Source organism: Neophocaena asiaeorientalis, unplaced genomic scaffold, assembly GCF_003031525.2.
Source record: "Neophocaena asiaeorientalis asiaeorientalis breed wild unplaced genomic scaffold, Neophocaena_asiaeorientalis_V1.1 scaffold59, whole genome shotgun sequence".
NCBI classification, from domain to species: domain Eukaryota; kingdom Metazoa; phylum Chordata; class Mammalia; order Artiodactyla; family Phocoenidae; genus Neophocaena; species Neophocaena asiaeorientalis.
In genome coordinates, this window is record NW_020174268.1 from 15205375 (window position 1) to 15229586 (window position 24212).

The 24212-nt window shown below is 38.2% G+C and overlaps 1 protein-coding gene across 6 annotated transcripts in view; it reads right to left on the bottom strand.

Moving 5' to 3' along the window:
* Positions 1-23917, bottom strand: part of PDS5B (PDS5 cohesin associated factor B) — a 196625-nt gene extending 172708 nt beyond the window's left edge. For 3 of the 6 annotated variants that reach the window (XM_024755480.1, XM_024755481.1, XM_024755478.1), the window contains exon 1: positions 23778-23915. The gene's annotated coding sequence lies outside the window, so the exon portion shown is untranslated. Of the gene's footprint in view, positions 1-23777 lie in introns of all 6 variants that reach the window. The other 3 variants (XM_024755479.1, XM_024755477.1, XM_024755475.1) reach the window with 2 other exon arrangements.
* Between the last annotated feature and the right edge of the window lie 295 nt (positions 23918-24212).

Consider the following 24212-nt stretch of genomic DNA (forward strand, 5'->3'; position numbering starts at 1 on the left):
TCTCCACCTTTGCTTTTCCAAATAATACTGGGGCAGGTTTGTGTGCAGCTCCACGGTGAGGTGTGCCACACCTACTGCAGATTACCTACATCATCAAGGTTGAAGGTTACCTACATCATCAAGGTTGCAGGTGTGGAAGCAGTGAGAGCCATGAAAGTTCAAGTTTGGGCTCATAGGTTCTAACTTATTGCTGAAAGTTCCAAAAGTTCTTTGCAGGTTCCAGTCTAACCTTCCTCCCCCTGCTTCACGTCCATGTTCCCTTTCCAACTACTAGCCCTGCTAACTTCAAGCCTAGCAGCAGATTCAGGTGTGTATAATTAGTTCCTACAATTGGTAAAAACCAATCACAACAATAATCTTACTTCTCTAATCAAACGCTAACTGACAAAGACATAAATGTTATTTAGAGTTAGACTACTGTAGAAAGGGCTAACGGTATCCACATGCCTCTTATCTACTTCTTATAACACTAAAGATAAAAACTCAGGAGTTTCCCTGGTGGCGCAGTGGTTAAGAATCCGCCTGCCAATGCAGCAGACATGGGTTTGAGCCCTGGTCCAGGAAGATCCCACATGCTGCGGAGCAACTAAGGCCATATGCCACAACTACTGAGCCTGCGTTCTAGAGGCTTCGAGCCACAGCTACTGAAGCCCACGCACCTAGAGCCTGGGTTCCGCAACAAGAGAAGCCACTGCAATGAGAAGTCTGCGCGCTGCAATGAAAAGTAGCCCCCACTCGCCGCAACTAGAGAAAGCCTGCACACAGCAACGAAGATCCAATGCAGCCAAAAATAAGTAAGTTTATACAAGAAAAAAAAAGTCAAATAGCACATATTCGGGTTATAATATACCTCATTTACCTTCCATCAGCAAAAATATTTAAGGATTTACCTGAAGTATGTTAGGTTTGAACACACTTACTTTCTAAATTTATTTATTTTTATTGATTTGTTTTCTGCTGCGTTGGGTCTTCGTTGCTGTGCCCGGGCTTTCTCCGGTTGCTGTGAGTGGGGGCTATGTTGCAGTGTGCAGGCTTCTCATTGCAGTGGCTTCTCTTGTTGCAGAGCAGGGGCTCTAGGCGCAAAGACTTCAGTACTTGTGGCATGTGGGCTAAGTAGTTGTGGCTCGCAGGCTCTAGAGCACAGGCTCAGTAGTGTGGCACACGGGCTTAGTTGCTCCACGGCATGTGGGATCTTTCCGGACCAGGGCTCAAACCTGTGTCCCCTGCATTGGCAGGCGGATTCTGAACCACTGCACCCCCAGGGAAGCCCTGCACTTACTTTCTACAGAAGCCAGTACAAATTTTAAAATCTGTCTCTTACTAAATTATATTTACATTAAAACAACAAAATAACCTTGTTCAATTTCAAGAGAACAATTAAAAATCAACACATCTTAAAATATAGACTATATTAGACTATATTAATGTTAACCTTAGACTTATGCTAAGCGCACAAGACAATCAATTTATTAGATGTATGTGCCATCTTTACAATCAACGCATCCAGTTCCCTCTTGGACACACTTTCTTTTTAAATATATTTTGCTTAAAAGTCAGAGCCATAAAGTCAAATTTTTGTAGAATGATTCTAAAAGGTCCCCCGGATCAGAGCTCGTCCTAGAGGACCAGAGCTCGTCCTAGATAACCATTTAAACATAAACAGATGTCCAACAGGCCTATCATGAAAATGAATTTTGAGCCAGAAGCAGCTGAGACAAACATTTACATTTTACTACTTTTTTCCATAGAGTAGAAATACCAAGAAAAGTAAAAGTCAAAGACAGGTGAAAAACAACATTTTCTTCCAGTATTATCTGGTTGCATGTGTCTCATTGCTATCAGAGGCTGGCGCTAATAAAGGAGAAAAGAAATGGCAGTAGAAATATGGCTATCCCTTTCACCAATCTTTATAAGCATTCTTTAACTGTAGGCTTTTCACTAAATAATTACCTACGTAAATCAAATATATGTAATTGAATTAACAGGGAGTTTCTGGGGCCCTGAACAAAGATGGCGGAGTAGAAGGACATGCTCTCACTCCCTCTTGTGAGAACACCAGAATCACAACTAGCTGCTGGACAATCATCAACAGGAAGACACTGGAACTCATCAGAAAAGATATCTCACAACCAAAGACAAAGGAGAAGCCACAATGAGATGGTGGGGGGGCGCAATCACAGCAAAATCAAATCCCATAACCACTGGGTGGGTGACTTACAGACTGGAGAACACTTATACCACAGAAGTCCACCCACTGGACTGAAGGTTCTGAGCCCCACGTCAGGCTTCCCAACCTGGAGGTCCAGCAACGGGAGGAGGAATTCCTAGTGAATCAGACTTTGAAGACTAGAGGGATGTGATTGCAGGACTTCGAAAGAACTGGGGGAAACAGAGACTCCACTCCTGGAGGGCACACACAAAGCAGTGTGCACATCGGGACCCAGGGGAAGGAGCAGTGACCCCAGGGGAGACTGAACCAGACCTACCTGCGTCTCCTGCAGAGGCGGGTGGTGGCTGTGGCTCACCATGGGGACAAGGACACTGGCAGCAGAAGTTCTGGGAAGTACTCCTTGGTGTGAGCCCTCCCAGAGTCTGCCATTAGCCCCACCAAACAGCCCAGCCCAGTGTTGGGCTGCCTCAGGCAAAACAACTGACAGGGAGGGAACCCAGCCCCACCCATCATCAGTCAATCAGATTAAAGTTTACTGAGCTCTGCCCACAAGAGCAACAGTCAGCTCTACCTACCAGGTCCGATGGAGAAATCAAAAGCTTTACAGACAAGCTTTACAGACAAGCAAAAGCTAAGAGAATTCAGCACCACCAAACCAGCTCTACAGCAAATGCTAAAGGAACTTCTCTAAGTGGGAAACACAAGACAAGAAAAGGACCTACAAAAACAAATGCAAAACATTTAAGAAAATGGTCACAGGAACATACATATCGATAACTACCTTAAACGTGAATGGATTAAATGTTCCAACCAAAAGACACAGGCTTGCTGAATGGATACAAAAATAAGACCCATAGATATGCTGTCTACAACAGACCCACTTCAGACCTAAGGACACATACAGACTGAAAGTGAGGGAATGGAAAAAGATATTCCATGCAAATGGAAATCAAAAGAAAGCTGGAGTAGCAATACAAACATCAGATAAAATAAACTTTAAAACAAAGAATGTTACAAGAGGCAAGGAAGGACACTACATAATGATCAAGGGATCAAATCAAGAAGAAGATATAACAATTATAAATATATATGCAACCAACATAGGAGCACCTCAATACATAAGGCACCTGCTAACAGCTATAAGAGAGGAAATCGAGAGTAACACAGTAATAGTGGGGGACTTTAATACCTCACTTACACCAATGGACAGATCATCCAAAATGAAAATAAATAAGGAAACAGAAGCTTTAAATGACACAATAGACCAAATAGATTTAACTGATATTCATAGGACATTCCACCCAAAAACAGCAGATTACACTTCCTTCTCAAGGGCGCATGGAACGTTCTACAGGACAGATCACATCTTGGGTCACAAATCATGCCTCAGTAAATTTAAGAAAATTGAAATCATATCAAGCATCTTTTCTGACCACAATGCTATGAGATTAGAATTGAATTACATGGGAAAAAACACAAAAAACACAAACAGATGGAGGCTAAACAATATGTTACTAAATAGCCAAGAGATCAGTAAAGAAATCAAAGAGGAAATCAAAAAATACCTGGAACAAATGACAATGAAAATATGACAATCCAAAACCTATGGGATGCAGCAAAGCAGTTCTAAAAGGGAAGTTTATAGCTATGCAAGCCCACCTCAAGAAACAAGAAAAATCTCCAATAAATAATCTAACCTTACACCTAAAGGAACTAGAGAAAGAAGAACAAACAAAACCCAAAGTTAGCAGAAGGAAAGAAATCATAAAGACCAGGGCAGAAATAAATGAAATAGAAACAAAGAAAACAGTAGCAAAGATCAATAAAACTGAAAGCTGGTTCTTTGAAAAGATAAACAAAATTGATAAATCATTAGTCAGACTCATCAATTTGGAAGTCCTAGCCATGGCAATCAGAGAAGAAAAAGAAATAAAAGTAATACAAATTGGAAGAAGTGAAACTGTCACTGTTTGCAGATGACACGATACTACACATAGAGAATCCTAAAGAAGCCATCAGAAAACTACTAGAGTTAATCAATGAATTTGGTAAAGTTGCAGGATACAAAACTAATGCACAGAAATCTCTTGCATTCCTATACACTAACGATGAAAACTCTGAAAGAGAAACTAAGGAAACACTCCCATTTACCACTGCAACAAGAAGAATAAAATACCTAGGAATAAACCTAACCAAGGAGACAAAAGACCTGTATGCAGAAAACTATAAGACACTGATGAAAGAAATTAAAGATGATACCAACATCCATGTTCTTGGATCGAAAAAAATCAATATTGTGAAAATGACTATACTACCCAAAGCAATCTACAGATTCAATGCAATCCCTATCAAATTACCAATGGCATTTTTTACAGAACTAGAACAAAAAATCTCAAAATTTGTATGGAGACACAGAAGACCCTGAATAGCCCAAGCAGTCTTGAAGGGAAAAAAACGGAGCTGGAGGAATCAGACTCCCTGACTTCAGACTATACTACAAAGCTACAGAAATCAAGACAATATGGTACTGGCACAAAAACAGAAACACAGATCAATGGAACAAGATAGAAATCCCAGAGGTAAACCCACAAACCTAAGGTCAACTAATCTATTACAAAGAAGGCAAGGATATACAATGAAGAAAAGACAGTCTCTTCAATAAGTGGTGCTGGGAAAACTGGACAGCTACATGTAAAAGAATGAAATTAGAACACTCCCTAACACCATACACAGAAATAAACTCAATATGGATTCAAGACATAAACGTAAGACTGGACACTATAAAACTCTTAGAGGAAAACATAGGAAGAACACTCTTTGACATACATCACAGCAAGATCTTTTTAGATCCACCTCCTAGAGTAATGGAAATTAAAACAAAAATAAACAAATGGGACCTAATAAAACTTCAAAGCTTTTGCACAGCAAAGGAAACCATAATCAAGACGAAAAGACAACCCTCAGAATGGGAGAAAATATTTGCAAATGAATCAACAAAGGATTAATCTCCAAAATATATAAACAGCTCATGCAGCTCAATATTAAAAAATAAACAACCCAATCCAAAAATGGGCAGAAGATCTAAATAGACATTTCTCCAAAGAAGACATACAGATGGCCAAGAAGCACATGAAAAGCTGCTCAACATCACTAATTATTAGAGAAATGCAAATCAAAACTACAATGAGGTATCACTGCACACCAGTTAGAATGGCCATCATCAGAAAATCTACAAACAACAAATGCTGGAGAGAGTGTGGAGAAAAGGGAACCCTCTTGCACTGTTGGTGGGAATGTAAACTGATACAACCACTATGGAGAACAGTATGGAAATCCCTTAAAAAACTAAAAATAGAATTACCATATGATCCAGCAATCTTATTACTGGGCATATAACCAGAGAAAACCGTAATTCAAAAAGACACATGCACCCCAATGTTCACTGCAGCACTATTTACAATAGCCAGATCATGGAAGCAACCTAAACGCACATCGACAGATGAATGGATAAAGAAGTTGTAGTACATATATACAATGGAATATTACTCAGCCATAAAAAGGAACGAAATTGGGTCATTTGTTGAGAGTGGATGGATTTACAGACTGCCATACAGAGTGAAGTCAGAAAGAGAAAAACAAATATCATATATTAACGCATATATGTGAAACCTAGAAAAATGGTACAGATGAACCAGTTTGCAGGGCAGAAATTGAGACACAGATGTAAAGAACAAACGTATGGACACTAAGGGGGGAAAGCCGTGGGGGGGGGCCGGGGTGGTGGTGTTGTGATGAATTGGGAGATTGGGATTGACCTGTATACATTGATGTGTACAAAATTGATGTCTAGGGCTTCCCTGGTGGCGCAGTGGTTGAGAGTCCGCCTGCCGATGCAGGGGACACGGGTTCATGCCCCAGTCCGGGAAGATTCCACATGCCATGGAGCAGCTGGGCCCATGAGCCATGGCCGCTGAGCCTCCACGTCCGGAACCTGTGCTCCTCAACGGGAGAGGCCACAACAGTGAGAGGCCCGCATACCGCAAAACTGATAGCTAACGAAACTGCTGTATAAAAACATAAATAAAATTCAAAAAATTTTGAAAAGAAAATACAGAGTTCTGTCTTATTCTAAAAATGTGTAAGCCTGACACAAGGTGTGTGTTAAGTTAGCAACTGTACTTAAAGGGCCAGTTTGAAATGAATGAAAATCAGCCTGAAGAGTTCTAATAATGGTGGAGTAGTTTTCGTCAACTCATTAAATTAATGCTTCCAGATAGCAATTATAAAAAACAAATAAAAGCTCTGGATAAAACACTTTTAAGAATGACTTGAAGGCAGAACAAACCATCAACAGCAGGAAGAAATTGGAAATTTGACCAGTGAAAGAAGGGAAGTACACTGGAAAAGGTTCAAATTTACACAGCTTTTCCCCTGAGGGCATTCCTAGTCTGCAATAGCATGGGCTACTAGAATTCAAGCAGAAAGTTGCAGTTTTACTAAGTTCGTGGCCACAAAGTGGCTAGAAATAGAGGACAAATTCAGGAAAGGAGTGAGTCACAGCAGCAGAAGCCTCTTTCAAAAACTAATATAAACTCCTTCAGATTCTTCACTGAGCCCTGAGGTGCGTATGCTCAGGGAAGATTTCAAGGAGCTCAATGGAAAACAACAACTGGAAATCTACAAGAACTCATCAGCAATCTCAGCTGCAGCCCACTGGAGAGGAGACATGAGCCTGTCCAAGTTACAAGGGCTTAAAAAAACACCTCAGGCTTTCTACAGACCCATCTTAAAGACCAAGTCTCCACAAGTTCAAGGTGATCAACCAGTTATTTAACTATACTCATCAGAAGAAGATAAAGAGAATTTAGAGATATATCACCCATAATGTCCACTCTACAATTAAAATTTTCTAGACATGAAAAGCAGCAGGGAAGTGTGACCTACTGTCAAGGATGAAAATAAAACAGTAGATGGAAAAAAACAATGAAATACTTCAAAGGAAGAAATTAACAAGCAAAGACTTTAAAGAAGCTACTATAAATTTGTTCAAGGACTTAATGGGAAACATGGTCACAATGGGGAATCTCAGCAGATAAATGGAAATAGTTAAAAAATGAAATACTAGAACTGAAGAGTATGTTATTTCAAAGTGGGCTTAGAGATATCTGCACCACCATGTTTACTGCAACATTACTCACAACAGCCAAGACATGGAAACAACCTAAATATCCATCAATGGATGAATGAATAAACAAGATATAATATTCAAGAGAATATTCGCCACGATAAAGGAGATACTGTCATTTGCAACAACATGGATGAACCTTGAGGACATTATGCTAAGTGAAATAAATCAGAGAAAGATAAATGCTGTATGATCTCACTTATATATGGAATCTAAAAAGTTGAACTCATCAACAGAGAGTGGACAAGGGCTGAGGGGGGTGGGGGAGAATGGGGAGATTTTTGTTAAAGAGCATAAACTTTCAGTTATAAGATAAATTAAGTTCTGGGACTCTAGTGTACAGCATGGTAACTATAGTTAACAATACTGTATTGTGTACTTAAAAGCTGCTAAGAGAGTAAATCTTAAATATTCTCACCACACACACAAAGTAATGTTAACTGTGTGAGATGACAGATGTGTTAACCCACCTTATTGCAGTAATCATTTAACAGTACATACATGTATCAGATCATCACACTATACACCTTAAACTTATACAATGTTGCTTATCAATTATATCTCAATGAAACTGGAAAATAAGTAAATAAATAAATGGGGGGGTGGGGAATGGGCTTGACAGCATATTAGAAGCAAAATAAAAAAGAATCAGTGACCTTGAAGACAAATCAGTAGAAATTATTCAATCTTAAGAACTGAGGGCAAAAGATTGAGAAAAAAAATTAAAAATAACAAATTCACAGACCTATATTACATTTTTAAGGAAAAGAACAAGAATCTCAGAAGGAGAAGAGAGAATGGAGCAGAAAAAGCATTTTGAAAAATGGCTAAAAATTGGTGAAAAAACCAATCTGCAAATCCAATGAGCTCAACTATAAGCAGAATAACAAAAAAAAAGAAGAAAAAAGAACACATCAAAGTGCTGAAAATTAAAGACGCAAAGGAGACCAGAAGACAATTAAGAACCTTTAAGTCAACCAGAATCTATGTCCAACAAAAATATTCTTGAAAAATAAGAGTAAGCATATATATACATAAATATATACACTTACTCTATCTGGGTGTGTGTGTGTGTGTGTGTGTACACGTACACACGTAAGCTTAAGACTTTAATCACTAGACCGGGACATTACGCAATGTTAAAGGAAATTCAAGCTGAAGGGAAATGACATCAGGCGAAACTTATATCTACACAAACAAAGAAAATCCGAAACAACTATGTAGTTATATACAAAACACTCTCTTGTTTCTCTCCTTAAATTCTTTAAAAGGCAACTGACTATTTAAAGCAAAAACAGCATTGTGCTGAAGCAAAAATTAACACACCAATAGCAAAAAGATTAAATGTAATTATGCTTTTTAAGGTTCTTTCATTTTATATCAGGTGGCATGTTAATGCTAAATGAACTTTAAAAGTTAATCATGAATACTGTAATCCCCAGAGCAGCCACTTATACAAAGCAGTACAGTTTAAAAAGCCCATTAAAGATCTAAAATATTTTTCAAAATCTGACCAACATAAAAGAAGGCAATAAGAGAAGGAAGAGAGGAGACAAACTGACAAAACACAGAGCAAAATGGGAGAATTAAACTTATCCGTATAAATAACATTAAATGTAAAGTTAACAAATCCTCCACTCAGAGACAGAGTTTATTAGATATATTTACTATTAAAAGAAGGGCGGGAGGAAGGAAGGGAAGAAGGAAGGGAAGAAGGAGAGAAGGAAACCCATTAAATACATGCTGTCTATAAGAGACACACTTTAAAAACAAAGACACAATCACATTAAACATATAATAAAAAATTATACACCATAAATATAAATAGTAAACATAAGGGAACTGGTATAAATAAACTAAAGTCAGAAAAAATTAACTTCAGTAAGAGAATTATCAAAGGTAAAAAGGTCAGCTCATCCAGAAGGCATAACAATCCTAAATGGGAATGCATCTAATATCAGAGCTTGAGGGGAAAACTACATGGAGGAAATACATGAAGCAAAAGCTGAAAAAGTTACAGGAAGAAATGAACAAATGCACAGGTATATTTGGAAACTTTAATACCCCTCTCTCAGCAACTGAAATGGATAAAAAGCAATCCACAGGCATATAAATCAGGGGTCAGCAAACTGCAGGACCTTTGCCCATCTTTGTAAATGAAGTTTTATTATAACACTGCCATGCCCATTCATTTACATATTGCCACGGCTGCTTTTTGCACTACAAGGGCAAAGTAGTTAAAACAGAAACAGTATAATTCACAAAACCTGAACTACTGTCTACACAGCCCTTTGCAGGACATTTTCTGACCTCAGATATAGGTGATTTAAAGAACACTACTAACCAACTTAATTGTACGAGACTATATACTACACCATACAATATGTCTCACATTTCAAAAGACAGAAATCTTACAGAGTATATTCTGTGACTACAAAAGAATTACATAAAAAATCAATTTCAATAAGCTATCCAGGAAAACCCAAAATATTTGAAAATTAAGCAACACACTTCTAAAATAATCCATGAGTCAAAGAAGAAATCACAAAGGAAATTAGAAAATATTTCGAACTGAAAATGAAAATACAACATATAAAAATGTGGGAGAAATTATAAATTTAAGTGCTTATATTTAAAAACAAAGTCTTAAATTTAAATATCGAAATTCCCTAATTAAATACCTAAATTTCCAGCTTAAGAAGCCAGGGTATAAAAAGAACAAATTAAACCAACTGAAAATAAGAGTGAAGGAAATTATCAAGATAAGCACAAAAGTCAATTAAATTATTGAAACCAAAAGCTGTGGAAAGAAAACTGCTAAACCTGTAGCAAGAATGACCAAGGAAAGAAGAGTGTAAAGAGGGGTCACTACAGATCCTACAGACATAAAAATGATCACAAGGGAAAATTATACTCTTTCTGCCAAAAGGCTTGATAACTTAAATAGACAGATATACTGCTTGGGGGGAAAAAGACAAAACAGAAAATCCATATAACCATATATTTACCAAAGAAACAAAACCTGTTACGAAAAATCTTCCTGCACGCACAAAAAAACCTCCATGCCTAGATGGTTACCAAACGTTAAAGAAATTATATCAATCATATACAAACTATTTCTGAAAACAGAAGAGGAAACATTTCCTGGTTTCATAAGGCTAGTCTAACCATGCTATTAGAAGGCATTACAAGAAATGGCAATCATAGACCAATATTCCCCCCGAACACAGACACTTAAATCCTCAACAAAATATTAGCTGACCAAATTCAGAAACAGATAAAAGGACAATACATCATGACCAAATGAGATTAACCCAAGATTGCAAAATTGGTTTAACTTCCAAAAATCAATAAATATAATTCACCATAATAACAGAATAAAGCATAAAATCCATAGTCGTCTCAATAAATACAAAAAGGGGGGGACATCTGGCAAAATTCAACACCCATCCATAATTTAAAAATTAAAATCTCACTAAACTGGGAATAGAAGGGAACACGCTCCATCTGATTTCTTTTAATCTACAAAAAAATCACTGCTGACATTCTACTTAACGTTTAAAGACTATGTTTTCCCCTTAAGATGTGGAATAAAACAAGAATGTCCATTCCCGCCATCTCTTCAACATTAAATTGAAAATGCTAGACAGTGCAATAAAGTAACACAAAGAAATAAAAAGCTTATAAAGATGGGAGAAAAAAGAACAAAACTGTCTTATTCACAGATATGATTGTTTTTGTAGAGAAAATCCTAAATCTACAAAAAAACTATTGGAACTAAATGAATTTCAGCAAGGTCAAAGAATACACACACAATTTTTAAGACAACTACTGTATCTGGATATATTATCAGAAAAAAATAAAAAAATAAAATTTAGAAAATAGCATCAAAAAGAAAAATCTTTAGGAATAAATTAACTGCAAGATCTCTACGGAGAACATTAAAATGTTACTTTACATTGTATGTATATATGTTAATATGTTAACAAAATCATATTACATAATTGACATAGTAACATAACATTAATACGGAAAAACCTATTTCATTCAGCTGGCGTAAAGATCTTGCACAGATACATAGATACGTAAATATAAATTTGTTTATAGTACGTATCAAAAAAAAGATGACCTAAATAAAAGGAGAGGTAAACAACTGTACTAATAGTCTACTGCTGTGTAATGAACTACTCCAAAACTTCAGCAGTTGAAAATAACTTTTATTTTCTCACACAGTTTCTAAGGGTCAGGAATCCAGGAGCAGCTTACCTGGTGTGTCTGGCTCAAGGGTCTCTTATGAGGTTGCAAACTGTAGTTAGGTCTACACTCAACTGAAGGCCTGAGGATCTGCTTCCAAATTCACTCAAGGCTACTAGCAGAAGGCCTCAATTCTTTGTCATGTGGATGTCTGGAGACAATATTCCACTGGTCTCTTGCATTTCTTTCTGCACATCTTGCAACTGAGGATCTCACTGCCCTTTGTTCCAGACTAACTTCCCAAAGGTGTTTATAAAGTGAACAGTTGTGGAAGATAAAGTCTCCTCCAGAGCAAAGAACAGGTACGCTTACCGCACATTAAAAAAATATCCAGGTTCCCTATGTTCGGAATTCCTCTCTTGTAATGCAAGCACTGCATGCACAGTTGTCATCTGACCCTCTTCACATCAAGTGTGATTTGGAGCTTGAGGAACTGGTGCAAAAATGCTGAAAGTACCGTGGCTACTACTATAGCTGTGACAATAACCTGTCTTTCGATGCAGACCCAAGAGTCTCATGTCTTCTATCAGCATCCATGAAACTGCAGTAGGCTAACTTGTTAGCTTGCAAGTAGGGTAAAATCTCAGCTCCTTCACAGGCTTGACAGCGGGCCTCTCTACAACATGGCGGCTGTTTTCTCCTAGAGTGACTGATGAGAGAGAAAGACTAATACACAAGCCACTGTGCCTTTTACAACCTAATTTCAGAAGTGACTTCAACCATATTATATTGGTTACACAGACCAACCCTAATATAATGCGCAAGGTGACTACAAAAGTATACAAATACAACCAGGCAGAGATCAATGGGAAGCATGTTAAAGGCTGACTACCAAATTCCATATTGTTATAGGTCAGTTCTCCCTAAATATTTTATAGAGAAACACAATCCCAATCAAAATCCCAAAAGGTTTTTTTTTTTTTGTAGAAATTGACAAACTGATTTTAAAATTTATATGGAAACACAAAGGAACTAGACTGGCCAAACAATATTAGAGGATTCACACTATTTGATTCCCAGACTTAAGGTGACAGAGACAGTATGATACTAGCATAGAAGAAACAATTAGATCAAAGAAACAAGAAAGTCCAGAAACAGATCCATACATATATGTGTTCAAACATTCCTGGACAGGGCTTCCCTGGTGGCGCAGTGGTTGAGAATCTGCCTGCCAATGCAGGGGACACGGGTTCAAGCCCTGGTCTGGGAAGAACCCACATGCCGCGGAGCAACTAAGCCTGTGAGCCACAACTACTGAGCCTGGGTGTCTGGAGCTTGTGCTCCGCAATGAGAGGCCGCGACAGTGAGAGGCCCGCGCGCACCGTGATGAAGAGTGGCCCCCGCTCGCCACAACTAGAGAAAGCCCACACACAGAAACGAAGACCCAACACAGCCAAAAATAAATAAATAAACAAATAAATAAAAACATTCCTGGACAAAAACACAAAGGCAGTTCAGTGCAGAAAAGAAAACAAAATTTTTCAAACAATGGTGTTGGGATTGGATAAATGCATTTGTAAAAATGAACCCCAATACCTATGAAACTTGTAAAAGAAAACAAGGGAAATTATTTCAAGACTTGGGAGCAAGCAAAAGCTTCTTAAAACTCAAATCTATTAAAGAAAAAAATTGATTAATTGAACTTCGTCAAAATTAAAAACTTTAGCTTATCGAAATACACTGTTAAGGAAAACAAAAACTTACAAACTGGGAGAAAATACTCTCAATGCATTGATGTGACAAAAAACATATCCAGACGATATTAAGAATTCTTACACATCAATAATAAAAAGATAACCAATTTTTTTTAATGTGCAAAAAACAAGGATATTCCACAAAAGAAAATACACTAATTATTGACAATTGTCAATAACCATATGAAACATCATTAGGTCGCAAGGAAATCCAAAATAACACAAGATACCATTTCACTTCCACTAAATAGCTAAAATTTAACAAATGATTATCCAAATGCTGGCAAGGATGTAGAGCAACTAGAACTAACACAGAGTCACAGTGAGAGTATGTAAGAGAAAACTGAAAAACTACACAGCAGTTTTTTATATAGTAAAACACACATCTGCCTGTGAACCAGCAATTCCAATCCTAGGCATTTACTCAAGAGAAATGAAAACACATGTTTGCAAGAAGATCCCTGCAGGCCTTATTCTTAACAATAAGAAACTGGAAACAATTCAAATATCCATCAACAGAAGAAAAGATAAACTCTGGTATATTCATCTAACAAAATACTACTCAGCAATAAAAAGAACTCTGACACATCCAACCTCATAGATGCATCTGGAAATATATGTTAAGCAGAAGAAGCTAGATGCAAAAAAGCACACACTGTATGATGACCAAACAAAATAATCTACATTGTTAGAAATCACAGTGCTTGGGAGAGAGGAGAACGGAATGGAAAGGGCAACCATTAAACTTTCTGGGGTGATGAGAATGTTCTTTATCATCTTTTGGTTATCAGTTACACGGGTATAACTGTCACAACTAAAAGTGAACAGCTAAAATCTGTACGTTTTATTGTATTTAATTTACATCTCAATATAAATAAATAAAAACAAATTTTAAAAATAAATTTGAGCTCATAGTATTAATTTTCCATTTTTTCTTTGTCTTGGGTTGTCCACATATATATTTAGTGTGTATATATATATATATATATATATATATACACATTTATGGGTTATCGGTAATTGTTACTCATCTACTATGTGCCAAACATGATGCTTGCTTACAAAATAACTGTTAAGTCCATGCCTCAAGAGGATAACAATCTAAAGCAAGGAAATACACAATAACAATACACAATGTGAGGGTTTACATTATAAAGATATACACAGGGGGGACTTCCCTGGTGGCGCAGTGGTTAAGAATCCTCCTGCCAATGCAGGGGACACAGGTTCGAGCCCTGGTCCGAGAAGATCCCACATGCCACGGAGCAACTAAGCCCTCGAGCCACAACTACTGAACCTGTGCTCTAGAGCCCTCGAGCCACAACTACTGAGCCCGTGCCTAGAGCCCATGCTACGCAACAAAGAGAAGCCACCACAGAGAAGAGAAGCCCGTGCACCCCAACGAAGACCCAACACAGCCAAACATAAAAATTAATTAATTAAAAAAAAAAGATATACACAGGGACTTGTGAGAAGGAGAAAAGGGCACCATACACTGCCTGAAAGAAGAGTTAGGTAACAGAAAAGCCTTTTCGTTAGGTGAAGGATGAAAAGCAGGACTTCGGACATGCAGACAAGCAGGAATGGATCATTATAAGCAGAGAAATACCACGTGCAAAGACACAGAGGCAAAGAGTCTAAAACAACAGGGAGCTAGGAGCAGTTCAGTGTTTTTGGAGTTTGGAGAACCTATGGAAAAAAAGGAAATGCCAGCAAGGTAGGTAGGTACCATTCTAATGTTAAGGCATTTGCATTATAGAGGCAGTGAAGAGCCACTGAACAGCTTTAAGCAAGGGAAGGACACATACAAATCTGCAACTACAAGTATCACTCTGCTAAGAGTGTGAGAGAAAGCCTAAAAGAGTGAAAAATGGAAGCAGAGCTACCTGTAAGAAGGCACCTGCAACAAGCAAGTCATGTTTCCTTTTAGTAAACCAACCGCCGCACATGGACTGAAGAAAAATTCAAGAACCCCCAAAATGGACAGGAAAATGAGTGAAAATTAAAATCAGACTGTCCACAGAAAATAAAAAGAATGATCAAAACAGCCCAAACATATGAAAGGATACTCATCTTCACTGATAAGAGAAATGTAATGACATAAATCACAGCAAGATCCTTTTTGACCCACCTCCTAGAGAAATGGAAATAAAAGCAAAAATAAACAAATGGGACCTAATGAAACTTAAAAGCTTTTAAGGGAGGGGATATGGGGATATATGTATATGTATAACTGATTCACTTTGCTAAACAGCAAAAACTAACACACCATTGTAAAGCAATTATACTCCAATAAAGATGTTTTTTAAAAAAAGAGAAATGTAAATTAAAACTACACTGAGGTACCATTTTTCACCTATCATATTGGCAAAAATCCAAAAAGTATCATTGTATACTGTTGCAATAAGGCTATAGGAAAACAACTACTCTCGTGTATACATTACTGTGACAACCCTCACGAAGGACAACGGAACTAAATCTATCAAAATTATATCCTACAACCTTCATGAAGGACAACTTAACAGTATCTATCAAAATTGTATCCGCTTTATTCTTTGACCCAACAATTCCACTTCTAGGAAGTTAATCTAGACACACTTGCATGTGTACAAGATGATATATGTACAAGGTTGTTCATGCAGTATTTTTATAATAGCAAGAACTGGAAACAATTTAACTGTCCATCAGTGGGCTAGTTAAATTACGGTCCATAAATGAACACTCTGCAGCTGTTGAGAAAGAGAGCACACATACTAGCACTTTATATACTAATACAGAAAGATCTCCAGGGTATACTGTTAAGTGACATAAATAAATAAATAAAAGGCAAAGCAGTTAAAGTTTCCAACATTAGTGTAAAACATGTGTTGGGGTGAGGGGAGGCGTGGGGTGGGATACATATACTTGTACAGGGTTGTATTTTTTAAACCCCAGAAGGATATATAAAAAACCCAATAATACTAGTAAGCTATTGTAGAGGAGTCTGGGAATTTTACAGATGAGGAAGGGTATGGAAAAGAGACTTTTTTCTCTTTTTGGTTTTTTACTTTTGAAGTATTACTGTGCAGATAGTGTTAAAAAAAAAAAAACAACTTTGAACTACTGTATCAGAATCAACAGGATTTGTTAACTCATTTGATTTGAGAAGTAAAGGAGACAAGAGAGATCAAGATGACACCCAAGTTGTTGACTTGATGACAAACCTAGCCATTCAACTTAAAAAAAAAATTGTATTAACCAATGCAGATGTTAAAGGATAAAGGAAGGCAGCTCAGTTTTGGACATGTACTGGAAGTGTTGTGTCTGATGGCATATGAGAAAAAGATAGGAAATTGAGAAGAAACGTTAGGGATATGGCTGTTAGCAGAAGCCTTGGAGGAAAAAAAGGGAAAACATTTTATATGAGCCTAATTTACCTAGGAATTATTTATGCTGTAAACCCAATTAACCCAGAGAATAAAACTAAAAAGGCAACTAACTCAAAGTGACAGCATAAGGCCACATAATCATACCCTTTTCTCACAGACACCAGGCTCTCACTAAAAGCTTATTTATTTGTTACATTTAGATAACTTCCCAAGTTCACAACAGATTAGAAACATCAAAAAAGGATGCGGGTGAGAATTCCCCAGTGGTCCAGTGGTTAGGACTTGGTGCTTTCACTGCCGAGGGCCCGGGTTGGATCCCTGGTCCAGGAACTAAGGTCCCTCAAGCCTCGAGGTGTGGCAAAAAGTAAATAAATAATTTTTTTTTAAAAAGGGTGCAGGTGTAGCTACCAGAGGCAACCATTTGGCAGCAGCATGAGGCAGCAAAAAAAAAAAAAAAAAAAAAAAAAGATGGGAATACCACCAATACCTCAAAAAAGCACAGCATTCTTCAAGGGCTCTTCACAGAGCCAGAGTACCATATTTTATCATCTAAGACTTGGCCAAAATGGTCCCTCCTTTAAGAAGTTTTTCATGGTTCCTACACTCTTAACCTAAGTAATTAATCTCCCTTTAACAAATTTCCAATTTCAAGTATGTTGTTTACACCTTCCCAAAAGCACTTTATTCTGCCTCGTTTTATAATTATTTTACAATTATAACTGGTATAACTGGTATTTTGTGATACCAGTCTCCTTCCCACTTGAATATAGATCTCTTAAATAAAGGTGTATCTTTCATCTTTATATCTCTGAGCACAATTTCCTTACATAGTATAGCATGCAAATATCCATTCAACAAATATCCATCTTTGCCTTCTCTAAAGTGTTGTGAATGGACCTGCCACAAAGAGAGTCTCCCTGCCCCAAGTTATAGTTTTCTATTAAGGACTTACGTACTTGTCACCAAGGGAAGCATCTGGCCTGCCTTATATCAAAAACTAATTTAAGGGTGACTGGAAGTGACCGCTAATGGGTTTAGGGTTTCTTTTATAAGAGACAAAAATATTCTAAGAGCAGACTGTGGTGATGGTTGCACACACCTGCGAATGCACTAGAAGTTGATGAGCTGCACAGTTTCAATAGGTAAACTGTATGGAATGTGAATTATATCTCAATAAAGCTAATTTTAAAAATGAGATACCTGCTATTATTCCCCACTTCACAGATTTAAGAAACTGAGGCTTGGCAATTAGGTAATTTATCCACGGTGACACAACTAGCTAGTGATGGAGGGAGGATAAAAACCCAAGCAGTCTTGACTCTATGTCTATACGCTTAACCGCCATGCTCTTCTGCTTTCCCCAGCAAAGGACTTCACTTATCAAGCATCATATTAAATGCCTAAATATGTTCCTACTGCTGTTCAAGTCTTCAATGCTAGTGACCTTCCAAACTCCACGTAGGACTGCAAAGCCTTGACCTAATTATGTTACACCATGAAGGTAGAGGAGAAGGAAAGCAAAACGCTGAAAAGAAAGGGACCAAAGAGACAGAGGAGGGGAAAAATGTACTCAAGATCTATATTTCAAAGCTTTCCATTCTGAGCATAAGACTACATGAAACATTACTACTGCTTGACTGCTGTCATCAAAGTTGGTGGGCAGGCCTAATTCACCTGAGCTGGGAGCTTCCTGGACTAGGTCTGCTGAATCCAGGGTTTCTTGGCAAAAGAGACATTTTAGGCCAGATAATTTTTTGTTGTGGAGGGCTGCCCCACACATTGTAGGATGTTTAGCAGCATCCCTGCCTCTACTCACTAGATACCAGTAGCACCACTCTTCCTGCCCCCCTCCCCCACCCCCAGTTGTGACAACCAAAATGTCTCCAGGCATTGCCAAAGGTCCTTGGGCGAGGAGCTGGGGAAGGAAGCGGTGTTCAAAATCACCCCCATTTGAGAGCCACTGGCCTAGACTAAAGGTAAAGTTGAAAAAGGGCCAGCCATTTGATATTAACTTGTGTATATAACTGGAGACAAAAACTTTTTTTTAACCAGCTTTACTGAGACATCTTTGACACATAAAAATGTAGATATTTAAGGTATACAGCTTGTCTTTTGATATATGTATGCACTGTGAAAAGATCACCACAATCAAGCTAATTAACACATCTCTACATACTTACCATTGGGGGGGGGTTGGGATAGGTGGTAACAGACAAGAGCCTTTTAAATCAATTGCCTCCCAAGCCTACTAAGAAAAAAAACTTATTTCATTAAAAAAAAAAATGTGAAGCTGGGGTGGGGGCAGCATGTAGGGATTAAATAGGAACAAAGCTCATGTAGTCATGCCAACTTCTGCACAGGTCAGCATGTAAGGCCCCTGAAACTAGCAGAATATCAACTATAAAGAGGGACTACTAAAGATCAGAAAATAGATCTAAAGAACATTAGAAATGAGAACTGCTCCCTTTGGTTTGAAGAAAAATCAGTTTCCCTTATAATAAAAACTAAGTGTTCCTCATCTCTGGAAGAACTGAAATATCAAAGTCAAGGTTGCCACCCCACCAGGGAAGAGGAGCAAGTCAAATGACAGTATAAATAAAAATGAAATGACAGTTGGGGCACAAGGGGGGAGTGGTGAGACAGGACAAGCAGACAGTAGGAGATAGAGCTTACCCTATATGAAATTACTTGCCCTGACTCTCAAATCTCCCTTCCTGCCTTTATATAATCTTCCATTAAGACCAAGTTAAGGGCTTTCAATACTTAACCTCTGGTTATTGTTCAAAGTCTAGCACTGCAGCCTCTCCATTCAGAGCACTGCTCCCCCTCAACGTGCCACGGGCTCTGAAACCTTATTTCTCTCTAAAAGTTCCATCTCCCTCAAACCATTTTAGATGGGGGGGGAGGGGTGCACAGATAACTTAATCTACTCAATCTAAAGTGTGCGCTGCAAGTAACCTCTGCCCAATAAGCATACAAAAATGTTTTCCCCTCCTCATAATCAACAAAATGCAAACCCAAAACAAGATACAAACTTCACATATCAGATCAGCAAAAGGCATAAAGTTTAATAAAGCCCAATGTTGGCAAACATGTAACAGTCACAGTCATATACTGTCGGTTTGTGTAAGTAGTTACAACCTACATACCACTCAAAAGGAGTCAGAATAAATTGTGGTGACACATGCATATAATACTCCAATCATTGTTTAAATTATGTTGATCTATATGTGCCAATATGAGAAGAGCTACATGACATCAACTACAGAAAAAAGTAAATTTCAGGAAAAAAGTAAACAATATAGCTTTTAATAACAACAAAAAAATGCAGTAAGTATAATACTATTTGCATAAATTTTTTGAAAAGTAAATTTTCTGAAAACTGTTAACAGTGGATTACCTTTTAGGGGGAAGAGATAAAGTAGCTTTTATTTTTATTTTCTGTACCACAAGAATTTCCTTATCATATACATGTATAACTTTTAACTTAAAATATACAATTCTTTAAAGTACTCTGTTCCCGCCAACCTTAACAACAACTCTCACTACCAACTCTCCATACGCCCCCCAACCCCCATCCCAATATCTGAAGGTTAACTGAAATTGCCTGGCAGAATTTCAACTACTTAGGGATGCATTCTGTAAATACACTTTGGATATATATCTGGGACTTTTCTTTAAAAATCTCTTCCCTTACTTCTCTAAAACCACCTCTGAGATGAAAGGGAAAAAGAATCCCTACACTGCCCAGGGAACCACAAACTCTTGTTTCCTTTTGGGCCCCCTAACCATTCTCTCCAAGAGAGAGACAATGCTTGTGGTCATAATGTCCCCTCCTTCACTCTCCCACATAAAGAGCAACCTCAACTGTCACTGAAGAGGGAGGAAGGCCTGGCCCTGGTAGAATCTCTTAACAGCAGGGATCCTACTCTGGTTTTTCTCAGCTCTCATCACCTTGGTGCAAGTGGCAAAACCACCACTCGAAACTTCTATAGGGCAGAGTCTCTGTCCTGTTTATTACATCATCCATGGTACAGTATATATGTGAAGCTTAGTATTTGTTCATTTTAACTGAATCAGGTCAGAGCAATCTCTGTCAAAGGGAAGCAAGTTAGTGGAGTACTTCTAGATCATGGTCCTTTAAAGATGCCTCAAATTAGCTTCCCGCTTATCAGTCTTTCCTCCACTCCCCTTAGCTGACTTATAAGTTTTACACAGCTAAACCAAGTATTTCTAATCACTGCTTATTACTGATGTCTAATCATTAGAGCACAATAACTATCATGGATATTTTTAAACATCTCAGAGTAATGGCTTTAAGATTTAAACAACTAAATTTAACTAATCTGAGTTTAATCTTCACGATTTTCTCACTGAGCATGATCACCCCTATCAACTGAAACAATTACAGCAAACTTATCCTTAATTTTGAACTAATCAGTGAGAAAGAGTTATAAAACCTTTTTAAGTATTGGGGAAAATGGTTATAATCAGGTGGTTCATGACAGTACAGTGTGAGGAAGAGCTGACCTCTACACTCCAAGGAAGCACAATTTTGAACCATTTGGCAACTTCTTAAATGAACTTAAAAAGTAAATATGTTCTCAGAGAAATTACTGGGTTTATTGTAAGACTAAGTATTTTTGGAATTTTTAACATTTCCAAACAGGAATACTCAAACCAAATACAATTTTCTCCAAACACCTACTGTAACTGGAAGCGAATGACTTGTGTAGCAAATTGAGTTTAAAAGTAAAAAAAAGAAAGTAAAAACTAAAAAAAAACACATTCATGCACACATGCATCTTATAACAAAATAAAGTTCAACACTAACTTCCAAATTACCCTGGCTTACAAGTTTAACAAAGAATAAATAAATGCCTTGTCAAGTATTGTTACACAATGAAAGATCAAGCAACTCCAGGAGACAGAGACATGCAAGAGGTTATCTTCTGAGACAATTTAAGTGGACCGAATCCTGGATAGAAATTATTAAAACCAGACTCTGAAACAGATGGTTAACCTCGAAACTTTCTTGGTTGAATGAAAAAAAAGGGGGGAAAGGAGAAAGAGAATAATATGCTACCTGGCAATAATTTTAAATATTGCTTAAGTCCTGAATAAAACAATACAGACCACGTGGATACTTCTAAGCCTCCAGGAGATGTAAGGGCTGCCTCAATTCCACAAGAATATGACTGTGACTTTGAATAAATCAATCAAGTTACAATCTGAACCTAATTTCTCATGCATATAATGAGTTGGAGATCATCTAAATTTCCTTACAGCTCTCTAACACTAATAAAGAAAATACAAATTTATTCTTTTCTAACATAGATTATATACAGTACTTGTCATCCAACCGAAATCAGTGAGCTCTCCTGTTAGTTCTAGGCACACACGATCAAAAGAAGTAGCACTGAAGAAGCCACAGGACAATCCTAATCTCCAAGAGGGAGAAGCAGAAAGAACACAATCTCCCAAAATACTCCCCTCTACACAAAGTTCTGGGTACCATTCAGTCTTTACCAGGGTAAGCCCTGTCTAATACAGCGTATCACTTTATTTTAGGCTTAACAAATTATTGACAAAGCCTGGTCCTCAAAACATGACTCTGTATCCATTAAAGTTGCAAACCATTTTAAAATAAATTTAGAAATTAAAACTTTTATCCAACAGCCAACTCAGTAGAACTACTTGTCAAATACGCTTAGTACAAAACATTCCACGACAGCAAGGATCACTATCTTCACCACGTTACCTCCTCTAATTCTTGGGAAAAGTGAGGAAAAAGGCATAACCAGACAAGAATGAAAGTGACAGGAAGAGTACAAAAGCCACTGTAAAAAAACAAAGTTAATACAAGGAGAATCAACCTCAACAAAAAAGGAGAAAATAAGAAAGGGCACAAAAGTTCTTTAAGAAAAAATAAAGGCCAATACAAACACTACCTTGTCATTTAAAATACTCACACATTCAAGTAAAACCCAGAGTATAATTTTTTAAACCATCAAAAAAGCACACACAAAAAATTACTATTTCAGTAATCAAAGAATATCTAATGTGCACCTTTTCTATATACATTCGTACATTTATTTTGAAAGAATAATGTTCTTATTTAAGGTTTTTTTTTAAAGAATAATGTTCTCAATTTTTTTTTTACAGTTAAGGTTTTCAAAATAAATCTACCTTTCTATAAGAAGTTCCATGTTGAAACTGTCACCTACATATTCATCACTATAAATTTTAATTAGGTTTTCTGCTATCACCAGACGATAGCAGATTAATCGTTCCACAAACTGACCTGCACACACCAGAGGAATGCTCATCTTATTGTCTAAAATTGCTAACATCTCCGACATATGTACTGCATAAATCAGTGTCCTTTCTAGCCCATATTTTGCTTAATACCATTTTTGTGCTTTTAACTATGTTACTTGACTACTGCTTACGTAAGTATAGAAAATGCTCTATCTTGGAACTTCATCTACATGTGTTGAGAACAATGATTATACTGCCATTCAAGTTTTAAATAATTATGACTTACAGCTCGCCTCATATATAAACATACTTGAACTTTTATAAGTTATTAGGAAGACAGTAGAAGACCTCCAAAACTCACTCAAGACCGCAGACCAACCTTCGAACGTAAAGGCTACATCCAGTCTCCCAAACGGTTTAACAAACAGGGTTGGGTAGGGTCGTTCAGGACAGTACTGCCCATCCATCATTTCATAACAGAAGTGTGAGAAGAGCGTTCAAAGCACGTCCTTCAAAATCAAATAAAGGGTTCCCTTTCGGGGGTTGGTTAGGATGCCTAAACGTGTCAAGTAGGCAGGGACCTGCTCTTTCAAACCCTACCCCGAGTTTACACCGGCCGCGAAGGAACGCAGGAACAGGCAACTCTGAAGCCGACGAGGTGCAGCGTTTCAGGGTTCAGACTCATTCCCTCGAATAACTGTACCGCGGCTTAGCGTAGCTTTAACGTATATACCAAAAGGCAACAGCAGCAAGAAACCACAAACAAGCGTTTCCTCTCGACCAGAAACTTTTCAGGTGTCACTAAGATAAGAGACTGCAAAAATGTCAACTGTACAGCTGCACACCGTTTGCATGGTCGCTCCGACTCCGAGGCTTCCGAAAGGAAAGCTAGAACTCAGTGGTGGCCCGGGAGAAGCCACTCCAGCCCGTGCTGGACTCTTCCTCAACTAGGTCCTCGGGTGCCTCCAACACCAGCTCCAAGAGGCGCGGTAGGCGCGCTTTATCTCCCACGACTGGCAAGTAACAGGATAAATATGTCACTCGGTCGGCCCGTTGTCGTCGCCCGGAGCGGAGGCTGCGCGGCGTGGGCGACCCAGCGGCGGGGGCTAGGGCGCCGAGGCCCGCACACCGCCCCGAGGTCAGCCCCGACCCGCGCTCCCCGCCCCTCGCCCGGAAAGGGGAAAACCCGCCCGCGGGAGGATTCAACAGGAGCGCCGCGCCGCCCGCCTGCCGCCCGGGAAACAGCCGCCGGGCTGCCGGGCGCTGGGGGAGGGGCGGCG